This window comes from Gymnoscopelus microlampas, assembly GCF_963454915.1.
Source record: "Gymnoscopelus microlampas genome assembly, chromosome: 11".
Lineage (NCBI taxonomy): Eukaryota > Metazoa > Chordata > Actinopteri > Myctophiformes > Myctophidae > Gymnoscopelus > Gymnoscopelus microlampas.
This window is the reverse complement of record NC_139948.1, coordinates 5,213,435-5,226,163: the sequence shown is the minus strand read 5'-3', so window position 1 is coordinate 5,226,163 and position 12,729 is coordinate 5,213,435.

Here is a 12,729-nt window from a genome sequence, read left to right as displayed (position 1 = left end):
TATATATATATATATATATGTGTGTGTGTATATTGTCGCCCGGGGGGCAGTTGTTTGCATGAATCGAGATCCGCGGCTGGCAAGAGCCAATGTGGTACCGACACTTCAGGGGCCTTCAGATGGCACTATGCCCCATAACAGTCAAGGAGGGCCCAGCTCAGCGGCTCAGGGGCCTTCAGATGGCGCTAGAGCTGCTCCATAACAGTCAAGCAGGGCCTAGCTCTGCAGCTCAGGGGCCTTCAGATATCCCAACAGAAGAGGAGATATTAGAACATGTGTTGGCCACCATAAATGGTGGACTAGCAATCGCCTCTCTTAATGCAGAAAGAGCAAATGTAGAGAGAAATATCGAGGAACTAGGAGAAACAATCGCCACTCTTAATGCAGAAAGAGCAAATGTAGAGAGAAATATCGAGGAACTAGGAGAAACAATCGCCACTCTTAATGCAGAAAGAGAAAATGTGGAGAGGAGGAATTAGGAGAAACAATGAGAGAGAGAGAGAGCGTCAGAGGGTAGTGATAGAAATCAGCGATGATGAAGAAAGGATGGAATTAGCAGCTACGATCAGAAATAGGATCGGAGATGCCGTGATTACCATTAGTGATGAAGAAGAGCAGCAAGGTTCAGATGAGGGGGAAAGGGAGGTGGAGATAGAGCAGGGTCTAGGGGAAGATGGCCCAACACCCCAACTTCACCAGACAGTCCATAAGAGAATCAGTTGGCGATGAGGGAGACCAGAGCCATCCTCCACAATATTGTTTCATATATTCATTGTATTGATGCCTTATGCCTAAACTGTGTTAATTTGATGAACTGAGTACTGAGGAAGGTACTTAAAACCTTTTTCTGTTTCAAGCTTGAATGCAAGGGGTTAAAATTAAGATGTGAGAAAAGACAGGGCCACTACAGTGTGTGTGAGAATGACGAAATATGTTGGCAGTAAATGAAACAGCTAGAATAGAGGAACTTCTAGTGGAGGACAGGAAACCACGAAAGCTGGGCGAGGAGCCAAAAAGCAGAGAGAGTGTGACTTTGAGAAGAAAAATAATGATATGATGAGAATGATAAAGTAATGATTATTATATGCTTAAAGATTGTATTAATCACTAGAAGAAGTGGTAAGGATGAAAGGAGTGTTATGGAGAAAGTAGAAAGAAGGTAACGTGGTATTACAAGGAAGGAGAAAATGCCTTACTACCAGAGAAAAGGCCTTACTACCACAGACAGACTGAGTGTTATAAACACAGGGATACGCTGACTATTCATAATAATTAATAAAGGTACACATCCAGGTTATATATACTTAATAAGTTTAATACACTGATTAGGCGATAGTGGGGTAAAGTGTAAATGCTTTACACTTAAATAAGAGTTTATTTGGGTTGGTTAGCTGATGATAAGTAAACTGAGATAAATAGTATAGATAGGAAAATAATGGTCTCGACTAGTGTATGGGGTAATAGCTACTGAGACTATGGAAACAGAAATTCCCTAAGGGTACTGCATATGTTAAAATAGTGTGTAAGAATAGGGAAGATGTGACATGGCCCAGACATAGATTACAAGGGTCATGACACATCAAGCACAGTCACGCTTACCATGGGGTAATAAACGGGATATGGTCAAGAGTGCATGGGTGGTAGGAAAAATAGGATGGGCCAAAATGGCCTTTATAAACAGTGTTCAGAGAGCAAGTTGTTGAGAGACTTTGCACGTTGTTGTTAGAGACCTGGGGTCTGTTAGAGTAATCTCACCATATCACCCGAGTTGGGGAATTAGCCTCTGACTTGTGCGAATATGGAATAGTAGTCAAGAAACAACACCCTGGATTTAGACATTGTTAATAAATTCAGAATATTCAAACCATAATCACAATAACTTGCACGTGATTAGTAGGATAGCCAATATTAATTAAGGTGATTATAGGCATCGAGGGATTAATGGGTGTGGCCTTAAGACATAGATTGGTTAACGGACTGGAGTGAATATCTTACGCCATAGGCTTAAGCAGTGGCGTACCCACTTTAGAGGCAAGGCAGGCTGTCCAACTAAGATCTCGCCTCCCCTAAAAAAAAATAATAATAAACCGAAAAGGTGTCATTCTGTGCTTAATGTCCTCAAAGTCACGCATCCGACAAGGTTTGAACTGAGCAGATTGGACCTTCTGTTCCAGAGATAATGGCCAAAACATCTTGAAAACGGCCACTTTCGGCCATCTTCGATCGCCGATTTTCGATTGAGTTGAGTTGAAATGTATTTTTTGGGGGTAATAGAGGGGGGGGGGGGGGGGGGTGACGCTAATGGGCTTAAGTGCTTTCTATGAGTGAATTGAAGGGTTAGTTCCCTAGAATAGAAAATTACCTGTTAGTCAGAGAAGCCTATATATATATATATATATATATATACCACTATTTCTTTTCAAGATCTTAAAAAAAAAAAAGCAGATCTACAAGCTCACTGTGAGGTTGTAGATCGGCTATTTTCAAATAGCTAATATATTGGTTTAAAGTGCTAATGTAGCCTAGCCGCCTCTTTGGGGCTTGTTTTCATAGAACTGGCTGCTTATTTCTCTCGCAACATCTGGCAACAACACACATTTTGCCGTTTCCTCCGTTTACATGGAGATGGGACGTGGAGCGGCGTCATCCCAAAATCTATACCACTTGTGCATGATTGGCCAATACGCTTGTGCAAGAACGCGCTGTGATTGGCCAGGCAAACGCTCTCACCAAAACATGATTTACTATTCTGTCTTTGAATAGATTGGGGCAAACACTCTCACCAAAACATGATTTACTATTCTGTCCCTATCGGTATATAACTCGAACGGCGCTGAGTTGGCCCAAGCAAACTTCACAACGTTCAGCACAGCAACTCGCTCGCTATAGCTCGCTCAGTGGTGCCTCACATGGCTCAAGTTCGCTTGAGACGGCGCGCCTCGGTCGCGGTCCAAAACTACACGGGCTAAAGAAATAGCCCGCAGTTGTTGTAGGCAGAGTCACTTCCGCGTTTGCCACAGAAGGGGGCGTGGTTATAGCACAACTGGTATAGACTTTGGAATGACGCCGTGGAGCGTTGTCAAAGATTTCCACTCTGGAAGGTGGTTTCACTTAGTTGCGGATTCAAGCCCCGAAAACGCCGTTCCCGTCTAAACGGACGGCACATCTGACATTTTATTTTGCTGTTTTCTCTAGAGACCGTTGTCGTGTAAAGGGGGCCTTATACTCATGAATGTTTTCACTGAAGACTTGTTCTAAACCTCACTGTACTTGTGTGTCCATTGTGATTGTTCAAACCTTGACTGAGACAGTTATGTGATGGATGTGACATGAAGTACTTGGAGTTACAACTCTGTTTCCTGGACTCCTGCCTCCTCACTGGGTCCAGCTGCAGCACCTCCTTGGGGATCCTGGGAGGCATGCGTTAATCCGACAGACCTTTTCTCCGACTATGTGGCATCCGCGTGCGGTTAGGGTTAGGGTGCGGGTTTGGTTCGGGTTTACTGTTTAATGTCGGAGCACTGCGCTGTCGGAGGAATGCGCTGTCGGACTAACGTATTGCACCCGGGGATCCTCCTCTGTGCACAGGTGGTATTCTGCATCTTCACTGGGTCCAGCTTCAACATAGAGAATCACCTCTGAGTCCAGGTGGTATTCTGCCACTTGACTCTGCCCAGCTTCAGCACCGGAACCAACAATCTTATAAGAAACCAACTCAACGTTCTCCACTCCTGCTCTGTCAGCCTGGAGAAACACAGAAGCACCCAACTTTTACTTACTGAATCAGATCAGGCTCTCTTAAATAGTAGTAGTAGTAGCTACTTCTTAATGTACATTTCAGTCTTGTATTGGGTAAATATGCTTACCTTCCAGAGACAATAGAGGACTAACAGCAGTAACAGAGGCAGCGGCAGCAGCACTGTGAGTATAACTCTGAAGATGTTGGATGTTGAAATAGAGGCTGTAGAGAACATAAAACATCATGTAAGAAACATCTCTCATTAAAAAATGTTTATTTGATGTATTTCTGTTAAAAGTTTTAAGTGTGCTCGATTGAGTTTCATATTTTCATATTTTGTTCATTTCATTTAGGTTACCTTTGACAGTGAGAGAGAGGAACTCGCTCTCAGAGGAGAAGTCATGATTAAACACATAGATGTGATAAATGCAGCAGAAATTCCCTTGGTGGGTGTGGTCTGCTGCAGGGAACAGGAAGTTGGCAAACAAGACGTTGGCAGAGTGATTGACAGCTGGCTGGGTGTGGTTGTGTGTTGTGTTGGCTCCAGTGAAGGTGAGGTGGAAGGAGCCTCCTGGGTATTGTGGCTGAATGGAGCAGCGGATGGTGAAGTTGGAACCCTCCAACACCTGCAGCCCCTGCTGCTGGCCCTCAGAAACCCCGTTAATGGAGGGGAAGGCTGTGATGTTTGGCTTAAACAGCAGATCTGTAACAAGATAGGTGGTTGGCCGTTACCATTAATAAATCACTGTGAATTACATGACATACTAAATTATTTAACTGCAATAAAGTTTCATTTAATTACATTAAGAGGAAAAGGACAAATGCATAGCATATAACAGACAGACAGACAGACAGACAGACAGACAGACAGACAGACTGCATAGATTACTGTCAATGTTGAAGTCATTGTGTGTTACCTGAACAGATCACCTCCAGTGTGACAGTGGCATTAAGAGACCCTGTTATACTTATGGCACACTCCATCAGTGTAGACTCACGCCCAAAACAGTGAGACATAATCACCCATACAGGTTGGTCTGTAGAAACATAACTCAATTCTGTTGAAACAACAGAGCCACAATCCAACTGTCTACACACTACAGATGATGACTTCAGGTCCCAGTCAGACTCCCAGTCAACATCCACTGGTCTCCACTCTCCCTTGTGTTTCTTCTCCAGTATACCAGTACAGTGACTGCTTCCTCCCACCAACCTGACATCGTCAGGCTCTGTACAGAGACAATAGAATGTACAGTAAAAAACACGGGGGATGAATCATTTAACTGTAAAATAATAATCAAAATGTGTAGTCTGTCTTTTACCTGAGCAGATGAGTCCAGCAATCTTGTCAGGTGAGCAGGTGTGTCTACTTGAGTTTGAGGTTCTACAGTTAAAGAGAACAGACTCACTGCCTTCACACTGGAACTCTTTAGCCCACATTGTCACGTTCACTTCTATATAGAGCGCTCCCTGGAGGACTAAAGGAGCCCCACAGCCAAGCTCCCTACAGACCACCTCTGCATCCTGCTGGTCGAAGTCACCTTCACACACTGAGACCCACGAATGATTAGACTTCACCTCCACTCTGCCTGAACACAAGCTAGGCCCATTCACCAACCTCACAGACTCTGGAGAGAGAGAGAGAGAGAGAGAGAGAGAGAGAGAGAGAGAGAGAGAGAGAGAGAGAGAGAGAGAGAGAGAGAGAGAGAGAGAGAGAGAGAGAGAGAGAGAAAGCGAGAGAGAAAATGAAAATGAAAATGAATGATATGTGCAGCTGTTTCTGGCCATAACCGAAAACCTTTGATTTTACCTTTTTCTTCGCAGGGCAATGCAGTCATGCCCTGGGGAGGCTACCTATGCTAATTAGGATTAGTGGGGCGGAGAAATTTAAGAAGAAATTTACAAAGAATATTGGTGAATCAGGCACATTGTTTGTTACCTGAACAGATCACCTCCAGTGTGTCTGTGGAATTAAGAGACCCTGTTATGACACACTCCTTGAGTGAAGACTCAGGTCCAGTACAGTATGATAAAATTCCCCATACAGGTTGGTCTGTAGAAACATAACTCAATTCTGTTGAAACAACAGAGCCACAATCCAACTGTCTACACACTACAGATGATGACTTCAGGTCCCAGTCAGACTTAACATCCACTGGTCTCCACTCTCCCTTGTGTTTCATCTCCAGTATACCAGTACAGTGACTGCTTCCTCCCACCAACCTGACATCATCAGGCTCTGTACAGAGACAATAGAATGTACAGTAAAAAACATGGGGGATGCATAATTTAACTGTAAAATAATAATCAAAATGTGTAGTCTGTCTTTTACCTGAGCAGATGAGTCCAGCAATCTTGTCAGGTGAGCATGTGTTTCTACTTGATTTTGAGGTTCTACAGTTAAAGAGAACAGACTCACTGCCTTCACACTGGAACTCTTTAGCCCACATTGTCACGTTCACTTCTATATAGAGCGCCCCCTGGAGGACTAAAGGAGCCCCACAGCCAAGCTCCCTACAGACCACCTCTGCATCCTGCTGGTCGAAGTCACCTTCACACACTGAGACCCACGAATGATTAGACTTCACCTCCACTCTGCCTGAACACAAGCTAGTCCCATCCAACCTCACAGACTCTAGAGAGAGAGAGAGAGAGAGAGAGAGAGAGAGAGAGGAGAGAGAGGAGAGAGAGAGAGAGAGAGAGAGAGAGAGAGAGAGAGAGAGAGATTCAAATATCCCTTTACTAAACCACTACAAATAATAAATAAATCCATTATGGGATAATTTATGTCAACTGTGGGGTGGGGAATTTGCTAATTCAGCGACCGACCATATTGGTACCACATCCAGTTTCACTCTAAGGATAAGCGTGGTAGGCTACTGATTTGCGTATGTATAAATTGGAGGGAAAAAATCACACCCAGTGTGAAGTGGGCGGTGTGTGGTCATCACAACATGACTCACTTAAAAAAAAGTATAAATTACTTTTTTTTAAGTCCATACTGCTATTCATAGGGCTGCACATGTGTCATGTGTTTTGCTAGCCAATCACAGTCCTGAATTTGCAAAGTCAGCCAATCACATTACAGCTAGTGGTGATGACACTAGCTGTAATGTGATTGGCTGACTTTGCAAAAGTATAGATTTGCATTGACTGTGGAAGGGTTAGGGTTGTAGACTGCGTTGTAGACTATTGGCCAATCACGGTGCAGGATTGGTCAGTGTCCAAAACTCACTTATAGGGGGCGGTTACACCGCCCCAAAAATACTCTGTTATATTAAGTTTTATTGATGCCTTTATATGGCTTTTAGAGGTTGCAAAACTGGTTATATGGCTGGTAACACCTTAAGCCCATACATAGTGGCCGTAAGACCCGTGGGCAGACAACAGGAGCGGAGGGGGAGACAAATTTGCTAAGTTTTGTCCGTCATATTTTCCATCTGGCCGTAAAAAAACTGTACCCGTGGCGACCTGTGGGCAGTAGTGAGAAAAGGGTTTTCCTCTGGTCCCTCTCTCTCCAAGAAAGAGTAGTGTCGTCATGCGTGGGTAGAAACACATAAACACGGAACCAGCATGAGACGCTCACATAGCAACACTGAACGCCAACATGACAACAACATCATTCGAAGAAAAACTTTGTGAACTAGTCTGTGGCTATCAATATAGCAATATCACATGACTGTACAAGCCCTGACCACAAGGACAAAAACAAAGTCAAACAAAAAACAGCTGGGAGGAGATCGCCCAGTCTTTAAATTTGGAAGCAAAAAACGGTTTCAAATAAATGGAGAAACAAGATAGTTTCACGCAAAAGTATAAAAAGTAAAATGAATCGAGGCGTAGTGGTGCTGGTGCCGACAGCACCGGTGTACCGCATATCCTCACGGATCTGGCATGGCTGAAGACCTTCACACAGTGTCATTTGATATCCTTTTTATTGGTGCTGTTTAAATAAAATTGTCAGTCATGACTGTTCACATAAAAGCCTCTGTTCGTCTCTCTGTTGTCAAATATAGAATAACTTGTGTGAGGATTGTTGGTTACAACAGGGTCTTTCTGTAAATACTACGGGAGATGCTAACACTAATTATTGTTTATAGAAGTGGTGGACAACGTTTTTATACGCCACACTGGTCTTCACAACAATAGCAACGATTAACGCCAGGGTGAACATGGCCAAATTATAACTTAATAGCCAAACTAGCTCTGATGAAGCAAGCTTGCATGTAGGCTAGCTGCGCTAGCATGTAACCTAGTGTAGCTGTACTGTTACTGAACAAAAAAACGCAATAAAAGTCACTAAACCTGAGTCCCCAAACTAGACAAAAACAATCGTTGTCTACAAAACTTGTGTTTGTGTTTAGTTTATGGTGACTCGCAATGACAGATTTGTACAAAAAAGTACTCATAATGTACTTTACCCTTCCTAGACATGTAGTGGGGAAAAAAATACAATATTTGTCTTTGAATTGTATTGGAGTGAGCCAGGTTTCCAAGTATCCAAAATAACAAATATTCAAGAAAAAGAACAGATACTCAAAACATTTACTCAATTACAGTATTCCAGTAAATGTACTTCATTACTGTAGACAGACAGACAGACAGACAGACAGACAGACAGACAGACAGACAGACAGACAGACAGACAGACATATTCATTGATTACCATCATTGGTAAAGTAAAACGTTTGTTACCTGAACAGATCACCTCCTGTCTTGCAGTGGAAGTAGTCTCATCAAATATTCCACATTCCCTCATTGAAGATTCAGACCCAACACAGAAAGCTATAATCACCCATAAAGGTAGATTTTTAAAACCAGACCTCATTTCTGTTGAAACAGCAGAGCCACAGTCCAGCTGTCTACAGACTTCAGATGATGACTTCAGGTTCAAAAGGCCAACCACTGGTCTCCACTCTCCGAAGAGTTTCATCTCCAGTATACCAGCACAGTGACTGATACTTCCCACCAACCTGACATAATCAGGCTCTGTACAGAGAAAAAAGAATGAGCAGTAAAACATATGACTTTGATCATAAAACAATCCAAAAGTATATTTTGTCTTTTACCTGAGCAGATGAGTCCAACAGCCTTGTCAGGTGAGCAGGTGTTTGTAGTTGAGTCTGAGGTTACACAGTCCAGGAGAACAGACTCATTGGCTTCACACTGGAACTCATTGGCCCACATTGGCACGTTCACTTCTCCATAGAGCGCCCCCTTGAGGACTAAAGGAGCCCCACAGCCAAGCTCCCTACAGACCACCTCTGCATCCTGCTGGTCAAAGTCACCTTCGCACACTGAGAGCCACGACTGATTAGACTTCACCTCCACTCTGCCTGAACACACACTAGTCCCATTCACCAACCTCACAGACTCTGAGAGAGAGAGAGAGAGAGAGAGAGAGAGAGAGAGAGAGAGAGAGAGAGAGAGAGAGAGAGAGAGAGAGAGAGAGAGAGAGAGAGACAGACAGACAGACAGACAGACAGACAGACAGACAGACAGACAGACAGGGAAATAAGTCAATCGATGATGGGAAGCCAGCTAGTATAATTCATGAATTAAAGAAAAAATAAACAACAATGCCTATTGACTAATTGCGTACAAAAGTTTTACTCTGTTTCACCATTATTTACCTGTTGAGTTCGGTGTTGCTTTAGTCTGGACAGCTGGGGAGAAAATGTATCACATGAATGAGCTTCACAGTACTAGAGAGCTTCCCCTACCAATACAGCAGATAATAATTATGTTAAAATACAGGACAAGATGCTATTTTTTTTTGCTGGTGTTTATTTGGCATAACGATTTATCTCAAAACACCTAACCTAACCTGACCTAACCTAACCTAACCTAACCTAACCTAACCTAACCTAACCTAAACATTTCATACCTAGCCTAAACTAACTCCCCCCCACTAATTTCCCCCTATAGACCTATAGGCCCTTGCTCAGGGGACTTGAATTGGGTTTCTACTAATTGACATGCTGTCATCACTGCTACCAGTGGCATAGGTGTAGGCGATGCAGGGGATGCAGATGCATCAAGGCTCTCTCTAAACAGGCTCTCTCTCTCTCTCTCTCTCTCTCTCTCTCTCTCTCTCTCTCTCTCTCTCTCTCTCTCTCTCTCTCTCTCTCTCTCTCTCTCTCTCTCTCTCTCTCTCTCTCTATTCCCCCCCCCTCCCTCCACAAACACACACGCTGCTACCGCGACTTAGACACATTTTCCAGTCAATAATAACCAGTGTAAAATGCGCCCGGAAGGAGAGAGTTATTGTTGCTCAGAGCCTTATGTCTCTGGTGTTGCTGTGAAGTTGTTGGCACTGCAGTCACCGGTAAAGTTGAGTTTTGAACAGTCAAAACAAGATGTATAAGTACGAGTTAAAAGAGCCACAGACAATTTCAAACGAGAGGGCGAGATACACAAGCAAGATGGAGTGGTGGCAAGTTGGCCCACCACAAATTAACAACACACTTTGACTGCGAGGTCACATCACATGCAGGTGAAAGACAACGTTAATTATAAATATATATGAACATTATGCACGTTAAACGTAACCACTTGAACTGCAAAGCTCTAAGAGGAAACGGCTTAATCAACTTTCCCGAAGCTGTCCCAGTCAGTGTCACAACCACAGACGCACGGATGTCGGGCACCACTACAGTATAACCTGAGAGTAGATGTCTACAGTATTTAGAGATACTAGACCATACCCGGTCGACGCATCCGTGGGGGGATATGCGCACATGATCTGGCAACCCGGGAGCCAGTTCGTCCCATAGCTGGGCAGCCCCGTAACCATGGCGACAGTGTTTTACACAAAAACGCTAATAAGAAGCTGAGATTTGATGAAATCGAAAAACGGGCTTCACAGTTAAGTTCAGATGGTAATGGTCAATGGCTGTGTGCGAAATCAGAGCAATTGCTCCAGCCAGTGAGGAGAACCGGGTAGCTTCACCTACTCACTCACTCACTCACTCACCACTACAGACAGAGGTTACTAGAATTATAGTAGGATATAACCCAAGGAGCAGCCTACAGTGTTTTGATTTATCAGCTGAGCCACGTTATGAAGGGTAAGTCTGAAGTGATCATTTTAGTGCAATATTTTAGTGCAATACCCTTTGATTGTTCGTTATTCTGAAGAAAAAGTGTTCTAATAAACTGATGATGCATTACTGAGAAATCATTATGCACGCAGCATGCACACAATACACAAATTGTAATGTAGCTAATTCATCTATTTGTGTAAGTCAAGATGGCGTTCCCGTTCAGCATCAGGGCCCGTCATTACTACGTTACGCCACTGCCTGCTACCATGTCATTTATAAAACCACATTTGCCTAAAACACCCCATCATTGAGTACATACAGCAGGCTTGTCAAGGTGGCGGCCCACGGGCGTTTGGCGGCCCGCGGAAAGGTCCATGGCGGCCCGCGAAATACTTTTAAAAATAGTAAATTGATACTACATCTAACAGACAGTCGCAGTTTTCATTGCTGTGTGTCCAAGCAGCTGTGAGGACGCTCGCCCCCTCCCCCACTCGCTGATACTAGCATACAGTATCATTGTATCATATGAATTTGTCTAAATCACCTAAAAGTATGTTTAATAAAGCCAAGGTTAAAATCATTCAGGAAAATTAAAAGCAGGTGTGTAAATGTTTTGAATTTGCATTTCTAGCATGTGGGTGCAAAGCGTAATCAAATCCTACAGTATACCCAATCATCATAGCGTAGGTCAAATTGTAAATAAAAGCATTGTGATATCACAGTAAAAAAAAGTCTAAACTATTTTTGCAAAAAGTAAAATAGCGTTGACATGTAAAAACAGCAACAACAGAAGGCCGCGAGCTCAGCCCAAACTTTTTATTTCTAACAACAAACAACTAAATATTAATAATAATAATGATAATAAACTGTATTTGTGATATACAAAATGCTTTACAATTACAAGGTAAACTGCAGCCATAAGGAGCAAATGGCTAAATAAACAGCAATAAAACAAATCGACAAATCAAATAGGCAAATTGAGCCTAACAAAAAAAAGTATACACTGAAATAAAGGCGGATAAAAGAGGTAAATAAAACTATGAACAAGCATTGATGTAAAAGTATGTTTTCAGAAGTGATTTAAAAGATGATAGCTACTGACTTCAAGCAGGGTATTCCAGAGCTTAGGTGCCCAGGCCGCAAAAGCATCACGCAGGGTGACCTGGGTGACGAGACAAGTTTTGTGAACAACCAAGGGAGCCCTATACCTGAGGAACTAAGGCTGCCCACAAGCAGGTTCATAGGACCAGCATCTGAAATGTAACAAAGAGCCTGGCCTTGCAAGGTTTTAAAATTAGGGCTGGGACTTGATTAAAATAAATTATATAATTAATTAAAAGGCTTTGTAATTAATTAATCGCAATTAATCGCATATCAATATTTGACCTAAGAACATTTAGAAACAATGTTTTCAAATGGATTTTGGCATACGTCTTTAAGTACATGTACTCAAGTAGAGTACTTAAGTAAAATGTTGAGGTATTTGTACTTTACTCGGGTATATCCAATTTCTAATACTTTTACTTCTACTCCACTACATCTCAGAGGCAAACATTGTACTTTCACTCCACTACATTTATGAAAACTTTAGTTACTAGTTACTTTGTAGATTTTGATTATTATTACAAAACATAGAGTAACCACTTCAGCCCTATATCTACTGTACAAGCGCAACGCATTGTGATCTTGTTGATCTGCTATTTTCCAAAGATTAGTATAGATTTGAAAACTTGAAATGGGATATTTTGTATAATGAGTACTTTTACTTTTGGTACTGTAAGTACATGTTGATGCAAATACTTTTATACTTTTAGTCAAGTACATTTTGAATTCGGGACTTTTAATTGTAACAGAGTATTTCCACATTGCAGTATTGATACTTTTACTTAAATAAAACATTTGTGTACTTTTTCCAGCAATGAAGGCTGGTAGAGTGTGTTGTTA